We start from the raw sequence: 17,363 nt of genomic DNA, 5'->3' as shown, positions 1-17,363 counted from the left end.
CTGGGCTCGGGTTGAGTGTCGCAGGCAGCAGTGAGGAGGCTCTCGCTGAGCGCCGTCCACTGTGGCGTCTCGGTCAGCGTGTGGTGACAGTGACGCCGGGAGCTGCTCCCGCGACAGCGAGTTCTCGGCGGCTTTAGCCCGGAGCTGGCTCTGCGGCTACCTGGCTGTTCGCTGCGAGTGCTCGACCTTTCTTTCCTGGACCCTTCGCCAGCAGCGACCCTGAGCCAACAGCCGGCACCACCGGCAATGGCAGTCTGGACGGCGTCGCACCGGCCCATCAAGGGGATCTCGAAGAACAAGACGGCTGCGACTTCCTCGGTGGCGGCCTCGGCCGAAGAGCCCCGCCAGAGCGTCGAGGAGGAGCTGAGATATCCCTGAAGAAATTTTGCCAAGAAAATATTCCTGTTTTGTTTTTTATCAGTTACTGGAAATGTAAAAAGTCCCAGCAGTGGGATGAAATGAACATCCTGGCAACCTATCACCCAGCAGACAAAGACTATGATTTAATGAACATAGGCGAACCAAGCACTCCTTTCCATAGTATGATAGGTGATGATGAAGATGCAGGTAGTGATTCAGAACCCACTGAAGCCCTAACTCCAGATGTCTTAGTTGAGAAATTAGCTACTGCTGAAGGCTCAGAGCCAAAGTATTGGATTCGGGAGCAAGAAAGCAGTGGAGAGGAGGATAATGATCTCTCACCAGAAGAGCGAGAAAATATGTGACAATTTGAAATGAAAAGGAAGCTTCACTACAATGAAGGACGGAATATTAAGTTAGCTTGACAGTTAATTTCATTTTTTTTTTTTGGTACCAGGTACCAGGGATTGAACTCGGGTCCCTTCCGCTTTTGAGGCAGGCGGCGGAACCACTGAGCTAAATCCCCGGCCCCATCGACAGTTAATTTCAAAAGACCTAAATGACGATGAGGAAGACGAAGAAATGTCAGAGACTGCAGATGGAGAAAGCGTGAATATTGAAGAAGCGAAGCAAGGATCTACTACAGGTGATCAACGGCAAAACAAATTCCAAAGTTCATAGAAGAGCTTTGTTCTGCACTGCAGTTGTCAAATACAAATCCCGTTACTATGATACACTGCTTCTTTTCTCCACAATTTATGATTTAAGTACCAAAATACATACCAGTTTATTATATATTGCCAAGAATTCAATGATAACCTTAGAGACTGATTAGACTGAAAATGCCTCATGAATGCACGCATCCTTATGCCTCATACTTCACCACAAATACGGTATAATGTCATCAGTCCAAAACTGCTTTACTTCTGTAAGAACACTGGTTAATTTGTATGAGATATTATATAGCTTTTTATGCGTTAGAAGTTAACGTCTTTTAGGGGGAGGGAAACTAATTTATTTTCATCACCTGTAGATGTGGTACCTCTTACAAAAAGTTTGTTGGGCTTTTTGTATTTTATCAAAAGCCAATTGGAACAGCAGGACATATAGGTTGATAAATACTCAGGCTTTAAAGGTATTTTTAACAGTTGTCTTCAGTGTGATTTGTCTGTTTGACTGAGAAGGATTCCAAGAGTTACTGTTATATTTTCTGGTTACTGCCTTCAAAATTCCTGTTGGATTTCTTTGTGCTTACAAGGAAAAGACTGAAATTTTTCTCATCAAAACTTAAATAAATTGCTAGGTTAAACTTGCACTAGTGTCTGCTCTGCTTGTTTTGATACACTGGGCAGACTTGAAATCAGTTTCTTCAATAAATGCAATTCTAATGTAGCTATCTCAGCTTTCCCTTACATACCTACCTTTATTTCCACTCCTTTCTACACATACAAGGATCACAAAGATTGTCACAATGTTGGGAACTCTCCTTTCTCTAACATACTCTGTCATTTGCTGTAATAATGAAATTCTCATTGCCTATCAATGCCTAATAGTTCTACTATGTGAAGAAAGTAGTTGAGTAGCAGCAATATTATAAACAGGATATATAACTCAACTGCTCAATTTCTGTACTTCTTTGGTTTACAGCTTGATAATTAAATTGCTTTTATTAGCTCATTTGACTTAATTAGACCTTAGGAAACGGGTAAGGAGTTGTTGCATGATAAGAGAATTGTATGTAACCAGTGATATGATTGTTCCTGAATGTATAGATAGAATTAAGCCTGAATATTTTTTAATTTAAAAAATTTTAATAGTCCCTGTTTAAGGGAGTATGATAATGTATCTTATGACAAATGTCCTTTATTCTTTTAACACAGATTATTTGGATTATTTTTTTCCCTGAAATGAAGTGTCCTGTGCATCTTGGTTTAGTGATTTCATTTCTAGTCAATTATTTGTATCAATTTTTTGTTAGTACCAAAAATCCATTATGTGAACAGACTTTTAAAATAATTTCTGTATATTTATATATATGAAAAGATCTTCCACTTACAAGTTTATGGAAATATCAGTATGTTGAAATAAATAAAAAGTGGGAGAATTCTTTGCTGTTAAAAAAAAGAAAAGAATTCAGAGATGAGTCCCTGTCACCACAGTGAAATGATGTTACGACTCTACTGACAGACAGATGTTAATGAGGAACACTGTCCAGCTGGTCAAATTGGTAAAGCTTTCCAGGAAGAGTCCATCCAGAGGTTCTGTTCTTTTGGTGCCACCAAGATGCCTGCAGCCTAAACTCCAACACTAAAGAGGCTCCGACGACCCACATCTCCCAAGAGGTTGTGGCGCAGTCCAGACTGAAGCCATCATGAAAGAGGCGGCAACACTTGTAGCCCACACCAAGATCTGCAGAGCACTAGCTACCTGCCTGCCTACAGTGGTGGTGATAAAGCCTCTGAGACCAGGGCACTTAGCGCGAGACTTTAGACCTAGCTTCTTGCCCCATGAGACTTCTCTGAAAGAACACAAACCAAGTGTCCTTAACCTTCTACCCAGGCTAAGTCACGTGTATAAGGAAATAGTAAACATGCCCTTTTGTTTATTATGAAACAAAGTCTCACTTTGTAGTTTAGGTTGACCTTGAATTCACTGTGGAGCCCTGGTTGGCCTTGAGCTCACAGAGATCCTCCTGCCTCAGCCTCTTGAGTGCTGGGATTACAGGCTTTTGCCACCATACATGACAACAAGCATACCTTTGATGTGCAACACACGTATTTCTCTTTTTTTGGGTACTGGGGATTGAACTCAGGACCTTGCACTTGCAAGGCAGGCGGTGGCACCACTGAGCTAAATCCCTGGCCCATCACACATATTTCTTCCCAATGCCCTGTGACTCTTTCCTTGGAGTTGATGCATACACATGTCCTTATCGTGAGCCTTATGGGCTTCTGTGAGGACCAGAGCAGTGAACCATGTCAAATTGAGTCCTTCAGTGTGTAACTCTTGACATAATACAAGTACTTTTGTGAGATAAGCAGAGTGTAGATTGACTTAAACCTGCCTAGGATGCTTATTTTGACAATCCTGTAGCCCTCTCATATCCTCAAAATGTTACCAGCCATTAGGTCCTTATCCTCAGGTTTCTTTTCTGGCCATTAACCAAATGAAAGAAGGCCATTTATTTTGGTAAAAAACTAAAAAAAGCTTTATTCAAAGCTAGTTCTGAGGAGATGGAGGGGCTTACAGCCCAAATCATCATCTCCCCATGTACAGGTGTGTGAGGGTCCTTTATAGCAAGGAGCAGTGTAGGGAGGGAGTATGGTGATCTGGTGAGATGGTAGATGATTCCAGGCCTGTTTCATCCTTCCTGGACCCAGCCTCTCCCTCCCTTGTCTGTGGACTTTGACCTCCCGGTGCTAGCATCTGTGCATCCTGTAGATTCACATGGGCTGAGGAGACATGAGAATGACTGTTTGTGCCCTAGGTCTGAGCCAGTTTGGAGGAGCCACTTCTCTCTATAGGAAAAAAAAAATCTAAATTTTAGTTTCACTGTGCCCTGATTGGTTACAAAACCCTTATAAACTCTGAGCCTTTGTTTCCATTTTTTCCTTTTCTTGTATTTATTCCGTTCCCTTCTTTCCTTTCCCCTAACCCTCCCACTTCCCCTTCTCCTCTGGAGCTTTTCTTCCTATTTCACATCTATTTTTCATTTTGATCCTTATTTACACCTTCAGTTTCTCACACCAGAGAAACCATTTGGTATTTACACATGTGTGTCCTATTTATTTCACTTTAGAGTATGACCTCAATGTGCATCCAAACAAAGTCTTTGTAAATAGGGAGGGGTGGAAGAGTTGAAGGAGGGCAGGGGAATGGGAAAGAAATAAGAACCAAGATATATCACATAAAGGTACAAATTCCCAATGATGAATGTCATTATATTGTGTACCTAAAATGTACCAATAAACTTAAGGAATAAAAAAAGAAAAAAATCCAGCTTTTCACTCTGACAACACAGTCCTCTCTCAGACTTGCTGTCCTGTGGGATGACTCAGGTCAGACCTGCCCAGTCCTCCTTGAAATTGTGATCAAATCACAGCCCTGGACAGATTTTTCTTAATGCTTCTTGTGTAATCATTCTGTAACTATTTGACTGCCCTCCATGACCTGTATGGTACATCCAAGTGACTTAGTTGATAGGAGAGTTCTTGGGTTAAGGATGTGTTTTCATGAAATAGAAATTAACACATACATGTTAAGAAGGGACCCTGGATTCTCGATGTGATTTTATTTTTAGTATTAAAAGACTGCTATATGTGGGTTCATTGCATAGTTGCATTAGCTTAAGCACCACATCAGTGTCACATTAGGCATTGAATCATTGGCTAATTATTCTATTATTTACAATAAAAGGACATTGTAGGGTAAAAGTACCCAGAAAATGTCTTTTGAAATTGAGGTAAAAACAGCTATTTAAGACATTGGCCACAGGGTTGCTGAGAGCCTCATTGGTGTCCAGAATTTCTTCAATGGGAACCCTTTAGCTGCTGAGAAGGAGTGGCCAACCAACACCACCTTGTACACAGCTGCCCCAAATACCGTGGCTGTCCATGGGAATCTGGTGCACACTCCTTGGTTGTGCCATCTGAAGGGTTTTCACAGTAACATGGGGCGGGTTAATTGTATTCCAACATGGAGAAGGAAGTAAGTAAGCTTAGTTGGAAAGAGATTTGATGCCCTGAGCTTTCCCTGGCCTGAGGGCTCATTCTTGTTGTATGCAGCCTCCTAGGTATATTTCTGCACTGGACAGCTGTGTAGTATGACCTACTTGATCAGGTTGCAGGAATGAAATAGGAAACTTCAGAGCTCTTCATGCTGTCTGCACTGATAACAATTTCTTTTTTTCTTTACTGTTGGAAAAGGATGTTGAAATAGAATTATAGAACAACATGTTAGAGGAGAGTTGGAGCTAAAGAATTTTTCCTTAAAATCTGGAAGATTGATTCTAAGTGAAATACAACCACTTGTCTGAGATGAAAAGAATCACTGATTAGCACACTACACACTGAGTCAGAGCAAATGGAAATGTTAAGAAAAATTACTTTTCTTGTTTACTCCATGAGAAATCTGAGGAAATGTCCTAGCAAGTGATTAGGAACATTTCCATAATGACTAAATAGAGCCTGCTTGGTTTGACCTCTCTTTGGAACAAAATTGGACAAACAGACAAAATCTTTCTCTTTAGGCTTCTTTTTTTTTCTACTGTCTTCAGACTTTCATTCTTCTATAAAAGGATTTTTTTTCAGGTAGAAGTTTTCAAGTTGAAGTTTAAGATGAAGCTGTATGTTAAAGAATGAAATGTGTACAGGTGGTGAGAAGTGAGCTCACCAAAGTTGAAGGTTCACAGACACACATTTTTTTCCATTAAGTTTAGTGGTACATTTTAGGTATAAAATACAGTTATATTCATCATTGGGATCTTTTACCTTTATATGACGTATCTTGGTTCTTATTTTTTTCCCCTTCCCCTGCCCCCCTTCACCCCCTCAACCCTTCCCTATTTACAAAGGCTTTGTTTCCATTTTTTTCTTTTCTCATATTTTTTCTTTTCTCTTCTTTCCTTTCTCCTAATCCTCCCACTTCCCCTACTCCTTTAGACCTTTGCTTCCTATTACACAATATCAATCATACATTTTAAAAATTATAATATCAAGATTTAGAGGACATTACCACAGATTTTACAGAATTTAAAAGGATATAGAAAGCATATTACAAAAATCTTTTTTGAAATAAATTTGACAACTTCTAAGAAGTACCTTGGAAGACAAATTAATGAAACTGACTCTGGAAGAAATATAAAATTTGAATAGCACCTATTAAAGAAAGTATATTCCTAGCTTGAAAACCTACCTATATGACAACAGGCTCATATGCATTTTAACTGATAAATTATATCAAACATTTAAAGCAGAAAAAAGAAGGAACACTTCTCCCCACATTTTAGGAAATCAACTTTGTGCTAATCCTAAAACTGGATAAAGATAATAGAAGAAAAAGTATGAACACAGATGTGGAGGATGTTGTGCCCAGATCACGAAGTCCCCAAAGACCACCAAGGAGCCGATTCCGATGCAAACACACGAGGGTCGTTTATTCAAGCTTGATCAGGGACTCTCAACCGTCGCCGACACAGCGGGTCAGAATTGAGAGTCCCGAATTTCAAATTAGCGGGGTTTTTATTGTGGTTACAGCAAGGTTTGGAGATTTTTCACTTAGCAGTTACATGATTGGTTGGCATTTTGCAAGCATGAAGTGTATATTTCTGATTGGCTAGGCCCATCGGGGGTTTGAGGGGCGGCTACATGTAGGTTTTATGGGGGAAAAGAGGGACAAAGGTTAGTGGTTGACTGTCATGTACTGATGGTCAGCACATTGACAGATTGTTCTATAGATAGTGGACCCGGAACGTTCATTTCCTGGGCAAACAGATGGTTGAGTAATTAACTTAGGAACTTTGCTTCATTACAGATTATGTCTTTTGTCCCAGAGCAAGCACATTTTAACCATTAATTTGTGAGGATAATAGAGACTAGGGGAATAGTGGATTTTAGCAAAATGGAGTCGCTTTGGTCTCACATTCCCCCCTTCTCATGATGCTATAGAGGACCAATCATGGGCCTCTGGGGGTTAATTCTATTAGGTCTGTAGAAACTGGCTGGTATTGGGACCTGAGCACCATCAGCTGTACAGCGTTAATGCGTTCTCTGATGAACGAGACTAATCTATTGAGTATACAAGGTCCAAGGGTTAACAGTAGTAACAGAATAAGCAAGGGGCCCAGTAGAGTAGAGATCAGAGTAGTCAGCCATGGGGAGGAATTAAACCAGGATTCAAACCAACTTTGAGTTTGTTCTCACCCTCGCTTTCATCTAGCGAGACTTTCTCTAGCCTTTGCCATAGATTCTTTGACCACTCCTGAGTGGTTTATATAGAAACAACATTTTTTCCCCCAGGGCGGCACAGAGCCCTCCCTGTTGTAGGAAGATTAAATCTAGGCCTCTTTTATTCTGGAGCACCACTTCCACTAGGGAGGTTAATGACTCCTGAATGTGTGTAATGGAATTTTCAAGTCTCTCTATATCAGTATCTATGGCAGCCCTCAGATCATTATAATGCTTGTTTTGTAAGACTAAAGAGGAGACCCCAGTTCCTGCTCCTGCCAAGCCCAGGCCTAGGAGTACTGTCAGGGTGATTGCTGTTATGGGCTCCCTTTTTACCCGACTGGGGGCCCCCACTAAATGAACTAGGTGAGTATAAACTTCCTCCTCTGAATGATACAGCAGTCTAGGTACTAATTGCACCAGCACACGAAAGTCCTTAGTCCGATTGAGTACTCCTCCATGTACACATGGGGTGAGCCCAGTAGAACATGCCCACCAACCATCTGAAGGGGGTACGAAATATTTTTCTGAGGACATTGAATGAGTCTGGCTGCACAGGTGTTGGTGGGTGGGAGGCACATCACCTAGACATGTGCCTCGTCCGACCACCGACTGCAGGGTTAATCTAGCTGAAACCTTCTGCTGCCATCTGCATTGGCTAGGACTATCTGATTCAGTAAAATTCCCCAGAAAGGCTATCCCTTCATAGTAAGGGGGCTTAATATCATAACATAACCAACAAGATTGAGTAAGATCAGGTCGAGAGGCATTTAGGGTTTGGAAAGTTTGGACCATGAGTTTCCAGAGTGGTTCGTCTGGGTTCTGGTCCTGTCCTGGGTCCTTGTGAATCAGTTGAATACCTCTTAAAGAAAATAACAGCTCTTGATCACCAAGCTCAGTGAGCACTTCAGACTGGAGGTTAGGGATAATGGGAGGGGGCACCCCAAACATAATTTTAAAGGGAGTCAGTCCCATCTTATAGGGTGAATTGCATACCCTATAGAGGGCAAAGGGAAGGAGAGCCACCCAGTCACCGCCAGTCTCTAAGGCTAATTTAGTTAAGGTCTCTTTTAGGGTCCTGTTTATTCTCTCTACCTGTCCTGAACTCTGGGGTCTGTATGCACAATGTAATTTCCAATTTGCTCCCAGGACCTGCACTAAACTCTGACTCACCTTAGAGACAAAAGCAGGTCTATTGTCTGATCTTAACATAACAGGAAAACCATACCTTGGTAGGATGTCTTTTAAAAGCTTTTGGCCACAGTCTGTGCCGTTTCGTGCTTGGTGGGGAAAGCCTCTGTCCAGCCCAAGTCTTCATGCAAAGCTTCGTCAAAAATGGTGGAGGAGTTTTTAAATCCTTGAGGAAGTCGGGTCCAGGTCAGCTGTCCGTTGATGCCCTGCTCAGGGTCGCTCTATTCAAATGTGAAGATGTGCTGGCTTTTGGGTGCCAGTGGAAGGCTCACGGAGGTCCTGCACTGGTCAATAGTCATCCGAGTGGGGTTTCTGCACCGGCAACAAGGGGGTGTTCCAGGCCGATTGACAGGGCCTTAGAATACCCTGAGCAAGCAACATCCTGATGTGTGGAGTTATTTCTTTGTGGGCCTCTAGGGACATGGGATATTGGCAAACTCATGCAGGGTCCGCTCCTGGCTTTATCTCTATGAACACAAGTGTCCTGTGTCCGGCCAGCCCCATGCTCCCAGTCTCAGCCCATGCTCGCGGGAACATGGCAAGCCATTGTTCCAGTCAGGATCAGGAGGGGACTGCTTCTGATGTAGCAGATATTCGTCCTCAAGGCTCATAGTTAATACTTGGATGGGCTTTCCCTCCTGGTCAAGGACCTCCATGCCCCTGGGCTGAAAATGGATTTGGGCTCCTAACTTAGTGAGCAAGTCTCTTCCAAGTAGAGGATAGGGGCAATCAGGTATAATCATAAATGAGTGGGTTACCCGGCCCACTCCCAAAGTCCACTGTTCTTCAGGTAGTCCATGAATATTTTTTTTCATGCCTGTGGCTCCTTGGACCCAGGAAGTTTTGTCAGATATATGGCCATGTGGTTTAAGCAGAACTGAATGTTGAGCACCGGTATCTACCAGGAACTCAACAGGCTCCCCCTCCACTTTAAGGGTTACCCTGGGCTCAGGGAGGGGCGCCGAGCCCCATCCCTCCTAATCACTTAGTTCACCCATGGCCAGGATGGAGGCCTCTGGGTGGCCCCCCTGTGGCCTTTTGGGGCACTCTTTAGCCCAGTGGCCTTCCTTCTTGCAGTAAGCACACTGATTCTTTCCCAATCGGGGGCAATCCCTGTGTTCCCCCTTACCTTGTCCTTCTGCTGCAATCTTTCTCAAACAATGTTCACGATCCCTCAGCTCTCCCACAGTGGTGGCCAGAAGAATTCAAGCCAGGTTTCAGGTCTGGTGGTCATCTGCTTTTATCTGTTTCTCCTCTGTGGTTTTCCTGTTGTTATATACCCTCTCTGCCACTGCCACTAAGTCCTGAATACTCTTCTCTCCTAATCTGTCTACTTTCTGCAATTTTCTCCTAATATCTGGTGCTGCCTGGTTGACAAATTGCATTATTACAGCTGCCTTTGTCTCAGTTGCTTCCAGGTCCATGGGAGTATACCTACGGAAGGCTTCCTGAATTCTTTCTAGGAAGGCTGCAGGGCTTTTGTTCGGCCTCTGCTGTATGTCTCCTACCTTGGCCAAATTGGTGGGCTTTCGAGCAGCCGCTTTGAGACCTCCCAACAGAGCCTGGTGATAGACCCAGAGCCTCTCCATACCTTCTGCTGTGTTGAAGTCCCAATTGGGCCGGGACAAAGGAAAAGAAGTGTTGATAGCATCAATATTGGTGGTGGGTTGACTATTGTCACCAGGAACCAATTTCCTGGCTTCATTTTGAATCCTCTCTCATTCCTCAGTGGTAAACAGGATCTGGAGGAGCTGCTGACAATCATCCCAAGTGGGCTGATGGGTGAACAAAACAGCTTCTAATAGGTTAATCAAATCCCTAGGGTTATCAGAAAACTTGGCATGTTGAGTACACCAGTTATAAAGGTCACTGGTGGCGAAGGGCCAGTAATGATGAGGCTGGTTACCATGCTCATCAGGGGGCCCTATGGCTCTCAGTGGGAAAACAGTAGAGTCCACCGGCCCTGCTGGGGAGGCAGCATGCCGGTGGCAAGTGTTCTGGGCGGGGCCATCATAGCTGCTGGTACCCGGAGCCGGGCCTTCTTCCCCAGCTCTGGCTGGGGCTGGGACCTCTCCCCCCCCATTGTTGTGGGGGACTAGAGAGAGAGTTATAAGGGGTGGGGGAAAGGAGATCTTCCTCGGTTCCTCCTTGGAGGACTGGGTAAAGCGGCATGGTCGGCTCAGTTTTGGTTTGTTTCTTTCCGTCGTGCTCTTTGGGAGTTTTCTCACAGGCTGTCAGGATTACCTCCGGCTGTTCTTTCTGTGGAGGCAAAAAGGGCTTGACCCATGGGGGTGGGTTGCAGATTAGACTCTCCCAAGTGACAATGTAGGGAACCTGATCAGGATGTCCGGTATAGGGACGGAAAACAGCTCCTTGCATATGATCTGTAAATCAAAATTTCCCTCGGGGGGCCATCCCTTCTCAAAGGAAGGCCACTCCGAACTACATAGAATGACAAGTCTAGACTTTTTTATTTCTAAATTTAGACTATGAGCACGCTCTCTAACCTCTCTAAAATGGTCCATCATGAGGGACGGGGTTTGGTCCCATTCTGTCCCATCGTCTCAGTCCAAGTCACCACAATAAACAGACAAACAAATGCAACAGAAAAACAAAAAACAAGACAAAACTGGCCTCCGCCCGACCAGAGGCAATACCAAAAATGGGACGACGGCCTCATGCTGTACTGCGGGAGCGACCCGCACAGTCCCTCCAGGAGTCTCACAGACTCATACTCATGGGGCACTCCGTCCCCTCCAGAAGGATCTGGAACGTCTTCCAGGATCCCGGGTTGGCGGCCCTTGCAGCGCGTCCGCCTAGACCGTCTGCCAACCTACTCAGAATTGGGCCCCCCGTATTGCAGACAAACAAAGAGACACCAGACACTCACCGGCCGGCATCGACCCTCCGGTACGGGGATCCTGGGGTCTTGGGGGATCCCGGATGAGCCCCCAAATGTTGTGCCCAGATCACGAAGTCCCCAAAGACCACCAAGGAGCTGATTCTGATGCAAACACATGAGGGTTGTTTATTCAAGCTCGAGCAGGGACTCTCAACCATCGCCGACACAGCGGATCAGGATTGAGAGTCCCGAATTTCAAATTAGCAGGGTTTTTATTGTGGTTACAGCAAGGTTTGGAGATTTTTCACTTAGCAGTTACATGATTGGTTGGCATTTTGCAAGCATGAAGTGTATATTTCTGATTGGCTAGGCCCATCGGGGGTTTGAGGGGTGGTTACATGTAGGTTTTATTGGGGAAAAGAGGGACAAAGGTTAGTGGTCAACTGTCACGTACTGATGGTCAGCACATTGACAGATTGTTCTATAGATAGTGGACCCGGAATGTTCATTTCCTGGGCAAACAGATGGTTGAGTAATTAACTTAGGAACTTTGCTTCATTACAGATTATGTCTTTTGTCCCAGAGCAAGCACATTTTAACCATTATTTTGTGAGGACAATAGAGACTAGGGGAATAGTGGATTTTAGCAAAATGGAGTCGCTTTGGTCTCACAGAGGATATGAGAAGTTCTCAGGCCCTCGTGGAGGCTTGGGAAGACAGATTGTCCTGATGTCTGTGGCAGGCCCAGATAGAGAAGTTAAAGATAACTTCAGAAGACTGTTTGTCGATCCCACAGTGTTTGTTCCATCTGGTCCCTTGAGACTCTCAAATATTTGCTTGGTATAAAACTAGATAAGAATAGCTAACTTTTTAGAAGCTTTAAGTAGCCAGGATGATTTAGATTAGATGCACTAAGATTAAAGGAGCATAGTTAAAGGAGATGGCTCTTTAGATGCTTTATGCACTCACAGATATAACTGGTGGTTAGTTGACTAGCATTGTAAACTGTTAATGATTGATGTATCCTACAGAAAAATGTATAAAAGAAGAATATTACCAATAAACCTGGCCTTAACTCCAAGAGCTCTGGTTCCCTGTGCCCTTCTTTTAATAGGTTTCATCGGATGCTGTCTTCAGGTTCCAGTTTCTCACCAGGGGGACCCCAATAAGTGGTGCCTGAACAGGGACCTGAACAAATTGGGGCTCAGGCAGTATTGATGATAAGCAAAACTAATAATGGGGTTATGGGGCAAGCACAGGGACATGGTGCTGTTTTTACTACTTTAGTTCATCATTTGGTGAAGACACAAGGTGCCCACGTGTCCCAAGCTCATATAGAAGTTTGTTTAAAAGTAGTAACAGAATATAATCCTTGGTTTCCTGATACAGGAACATTGCAAGATGAGACTTGGGTAAGGGTTAAACAAAATGTGGAAAAAGCTTTGCGACAGGGAGAGAACATCCCCGTCGACTTTTGGCCTATTTGGGCTTTGATTCTTGTAGTCATGAATCCATTTACATCTGAAAGGACGTTAAAGAGGGAGGAAGTTTACAATTTGGCAAAACAGTCTTTGCATGAATATGAAATACCTGATGCACAAAAGGACAAAGTTAAAAGTGAAAGTAAAAATCTGTTTCCCTCTCTGGGGAAGGTCCTCCACGGATCCTCTGGAAGTTTTGATTTCATTCCATGATTCCCCAAAACCTTTAAAATTGGGATCAAGGGGTTCACAGCGGTGCTCTTCTAGCTCCTCATCAGATTCTAAAAATTCTGATTTTGATCTAGTTCCTGATCCTGATTATTCTTCTGATGTTATTAAGCTTACAGCCAGAAAAGGGTCTGGGGCTAAACCAAAAGTAAAAAGAGTTGCTCACCTTCACCATTGCATTTCTGATTTGTTTGCTAAAATTGCTCAGATAAACGGTTCAGACAATGATAAGCCTTTTCTTTTTCCTGTAATTAGACAACCCGGAGCTCAAGGAGGTAATGTGCCTAGATATGAAGGGTTTGATATTCAATTATTACAATCAGTTAAAAAGTCTGTTATGATGTATGGACCTCATTCTCAATTCTCTAAAGAAATGTTAAATGGGTTTGTGAGATCAGTAGGAAATTTTATCCCTTATGATTGGATTACAGTAATTGGAAGTTTATTTTATTTTATTTTATTTTTTTTCCAAGTACAATTTTTTAATAAAGATAATTACGAAAGATAGAAAAATCACTCAGAAAGGCCAATTACTTTAATAGATCAGTTTTTGACATAATAACCCACATCAATTTTAAATACTATCACATAAAGCATGGTGGAGAAAAGAAATTTTGCTTCATAATTAGAAAAACTCACAATAAAACTTGCCAAGAAAAACAAAACAAAAAGCCATTTTGAAAATAAATATAGTCCATGCCAAAGTAGTATAAAATGAAACTTGAAGTCTTCAAAAAGAAAAGTTTTTGTCCCAATGTTTCCTCGATTTTTAATGATTTTCTAAAATTGGGAAGACTCTCCAATTCAAGGTTTGCTGAGTTGTTCTGATTTGGCTCCTTTGGTATCTGTTTTTTCACCACTATTGTCCTTGGATTTATCTTCTTCCTTTACATCTGCTTTTTTGTCTTCTGTTTCCTTCTTGTCTTCCTCAATTCTAGCTTTCTTTGCTCCTTTTTTATGATCAGTCACATTTCTACGACCTCCTTCCCCTTCATCTTCAGAATCTGAGAATTCTTCATCACAAGCTATCTGCTTGTCTGATGCTCAAATAGAAATCCTCTTGTCGGGGTCTTCTTTATCTTTATCGCACTGTCCTCATGAATAGCATCTTCATGAGGTATAGCTTGCATCTGGACACCAGGTGCATGAGGTAACATGTGCAAATTTTCAAATAAAGGCTGCCATTAGGGATCTCACAATCGAGAGCTGCTGCAGCCTCGTACGTCCAACAGTGAGCAACATTGCGGATTGTATATCCACTGCCCCCAAGCATCAGTAACGGCAAGTTAAGTTTTTACAACTTCTACACACTTTGCATGACCTTTGACTGTGAGATTGAAGCAATCAAGCCTATTACCAGATAAAGAGTCTGCACCACACTGCAAAACCACCACACTGGGCTGATACAGCTCCATCACCTTTGAGATAATAGGTTTAAATATCTGCCCATAAGACTCATCATCTATACCATCTCTCATTGGAAAATTGACAGCATAGTATTTGCCTTTCCCAGCACCAATGTCCCTCAAGTCTCCTGTGCCAGGAAAGTACTCCCCATATTTATGGAATGAAACAGTCATTACGCGATCTGTTGTACAAAAAGCTTCTTCAACACCATCACCATGATGGATACCTATATCAATATATAAGATTCTCTGATGATAGTTTAGTAATTCAAGGATGGCAAACACAATATCATTAACATAACAGAATCCTGAAGCTTCTGATTTTTTTGCATGATGTAATCCGCCAGCCCAGTTAACAGCCATATCAGTCTGCTGCCGATTTAACTTCACAGCCCCAGCAACTGAGCTACCAGTGGAGAGCTGACAAAATTCAAAGAGTGCATCGAACACCGAACAGTCTTCCCCAACATTGAATCTCTGCATCTGCTTACCCTACTCAGACATGTTATCTGGTCGTATAGACCGTAGAAATTTGATATACTCATCACTATGGTACTTTGTCATTTCTTCAGCAGTGGCTTTGTGAGGCCTATATATTTCCATTTTTCTGTATAAACCATAATTTAACAGCAAGTTATGAGTCATGGGGATTCTATGAGGTTTCATGGGATGACCTTGCCCATAGTAATAATTTCCAATGTCACCGTCGTAATAGTAGCAGACTTTCTTCTTGCTGCCTCCCTGACTGTACGCCATGGGACCGGCTGCCGCCTCCCGGCTCCTCCTCCCACTGCTGCTGCTGCTGCCGCCGCCGGCTCCGCGCGAAGAGAGGGCTGCGGGCCCGCGGGGTGGCGATCCGCGCAGCGGGGCAGGCAATGCGCCGAGGGCAGAGAGCGGGGTGGGGGGCGCGGAGCGCGGGACCGCCCGGACAGGCTGGAAGTTTATTAAAGCTATGCAAAAGGCCCAAGAAAAAACAGCTCGTAGTATTGGAATAAATTATGAAATGTTAACAGGAATAGAACAGTTTGAAGATATTAATAATCAAATCACATTACCAGCTATAATTCATGATCAATTACAGGAAATTGCTTTGGAAGCTTGGGATTGTATTTCCCCAGAGGGAGAACCAAAACAAAGTTATGTTAAGATATATCAAGGGGCTAATGAACCTTATTCTGAGTTCCTTGCCAGATTAGAAACGGCCATATCCAGGGGAGTGGTTGGAGAACAAGCTCACAAACAGTTAAAAGATTGCTGGTTTTTGAAAATGCTAATGAGGATTATCAAAAGGCTATGTTACCCATTAAAGAGACAGGAACGGTTTGGGATTATTTAAAAGCTTGTCAAAATATCAGTTCACAATCTTACAAAGCAAAGATGCTGGCTACTGCACTTACTGAGATGACCTTAAAAAATGGTTGAGGTGGATTTGCAGCACTATGGGTTGATTATACCTCCTGATAAAATTCAAATAAAATCTCCTTATCAATATCTTGGATATATCATAAATCAAAAACAAATTATGCCACAACTTATGAAATTGGATTTATCTCATTTAAAAACACTAAATGATTTTCAAAAATTTTAGGTCATATTAATTGGTTTCGCCCATCCTTAGGAATTCAATCTTTTAAAGATATTACAAGGAGATTCAGATCTAATCAGCCCTTGAGAATTAACACCAGAAGCATAAAAGGAACTTGAATTGGTACAAAAGAAAATAAAGGAACAATTTATAGTTAGGATAGATTTGTCTAAGCCTTTCAATTTAATAATTTTGCCTTCTGAAGGTACACCCACTGTATTAATTGCCCAAGAGGATCAACCTGTGGAATGGATCCACACAAAACATACACAAAAAAGAAATGTTGTTCTTTATTATGATTTAATATCTCTTCTTGTTTTTCAAGGTCTATCCCAAATCCATCAGCTCACTGGAGCTGGGCCAGCAGTAATAATTTTTCCTTTTAATTCTGAACATTTTACTAGTTTATTAACTTTATCCACAGCATTTCAATTATCACTATGCATATTTTGGTCAAATCCAATACCATTACAATTCTGCTAAGATATGGGAATTCTTTAAACATACTCAGTGGATTGTTGATCAGTTGTTTCACCACACCCTCTTTCTGATGCTCCTAATATCTTTATTGATGGTACTAAACAGGGTTGTGCCGCTATATGGTGGGAAAAAAATTATGAGATATTTCCTACTCAATATTCTTCTGCCTGACAAAATGAATTGTATGTTCTTATTCAAGTTCTAAAGTTGTTTCCTTTAGCTATTAATATTATTACAGACTCTAATTATGTGGTGTATGTGACCAAAAATATATTGATTGCTTTCCTTTTGTCTTTTTTGTTTTGTTTTGGTACTGGGGATCGAACTCAGGACCTTACACTTCTTTTGAGGCAAGGAGCAGAATCGCTGAGCTAAATCCCTGGCCCTTAACTTCCTTCTTAATGGTAAGACATCCTGTACTTTTGGAGCTCTTTTCTCTCCTTCAGGAACTTTTACGAGCTTGTTCCTTTCTAATATACATTACTCATATAAGAGCCCATACAGAACTGCCTGGTCCATTAACATATGGTAATGAACAAGCTGATAAACTCACCAGTGTAAGACTGAGGGCCTTATCAAATGCTCCGAGGAGCTGACTGCAGTGAAGAACACCTGGGAAGGAACACACCGGACAAGTTGGAAAGTAAAACAGAACTTTATTAGTCTGGCCAGACAGCACTCCCAAAGCGAAGTAGCTTAGAGAGGCAACTGGCTCAGAGTCCGAGGCTATAGATTGTTCTATAGATTGTGGCATCTGGAACATCAGTTCCAGGCAAACAAGGAGTTGAGTAGTTTACTTTGGAACTTTAGGTCTGTTACAGATTTTATCTAGTGTCCCCAAACTAA

General features: G+C 42.4%; 2 pseudogenes; one reads left to right on the top strand and one right to left on the bottom strand.

The window, feature by feature from the left end:
- The first annotated feature begins 246 nt into the window (after positions 1-246).
- LOC101720051 (protein phosphatase inhibitor 2-like) lies at positions 247-1,122 on the top strand (annotated as a pseudogene).
- Positions 1,123-13,632: 12,510 nt separating this feature from the next.
- On the bottom strand, positions 13,633-15,222 carry LOC101719697 (histone deacetylase 2 pseudogene; annotated as a pseudogene).
- Positions 15,223-17,363: the final 2,141 nt, after the last annotated feature.

This window comes from Heterocephalus glaber, unplaced genomic scaffold (genome assembly GCF_053883595.1).
Source record: "Heterocephalus glaber isolate CG9 unplaced genomic scaffold, H.glaber_assembly_v1.0 deba00001662, whole genome shotgun sequence".
NCBI lineage: Eukaryota > Metazoa > Chordata > Mammalia > Rodentia > Bathyergidae > Heterocephalus > Heterocephalus glaber.
The sequence above is the reverse complement of the archived record's forward strand: the minus strand, read 5'-3'. Positions and strand labels throughout refer to the sequence as shown.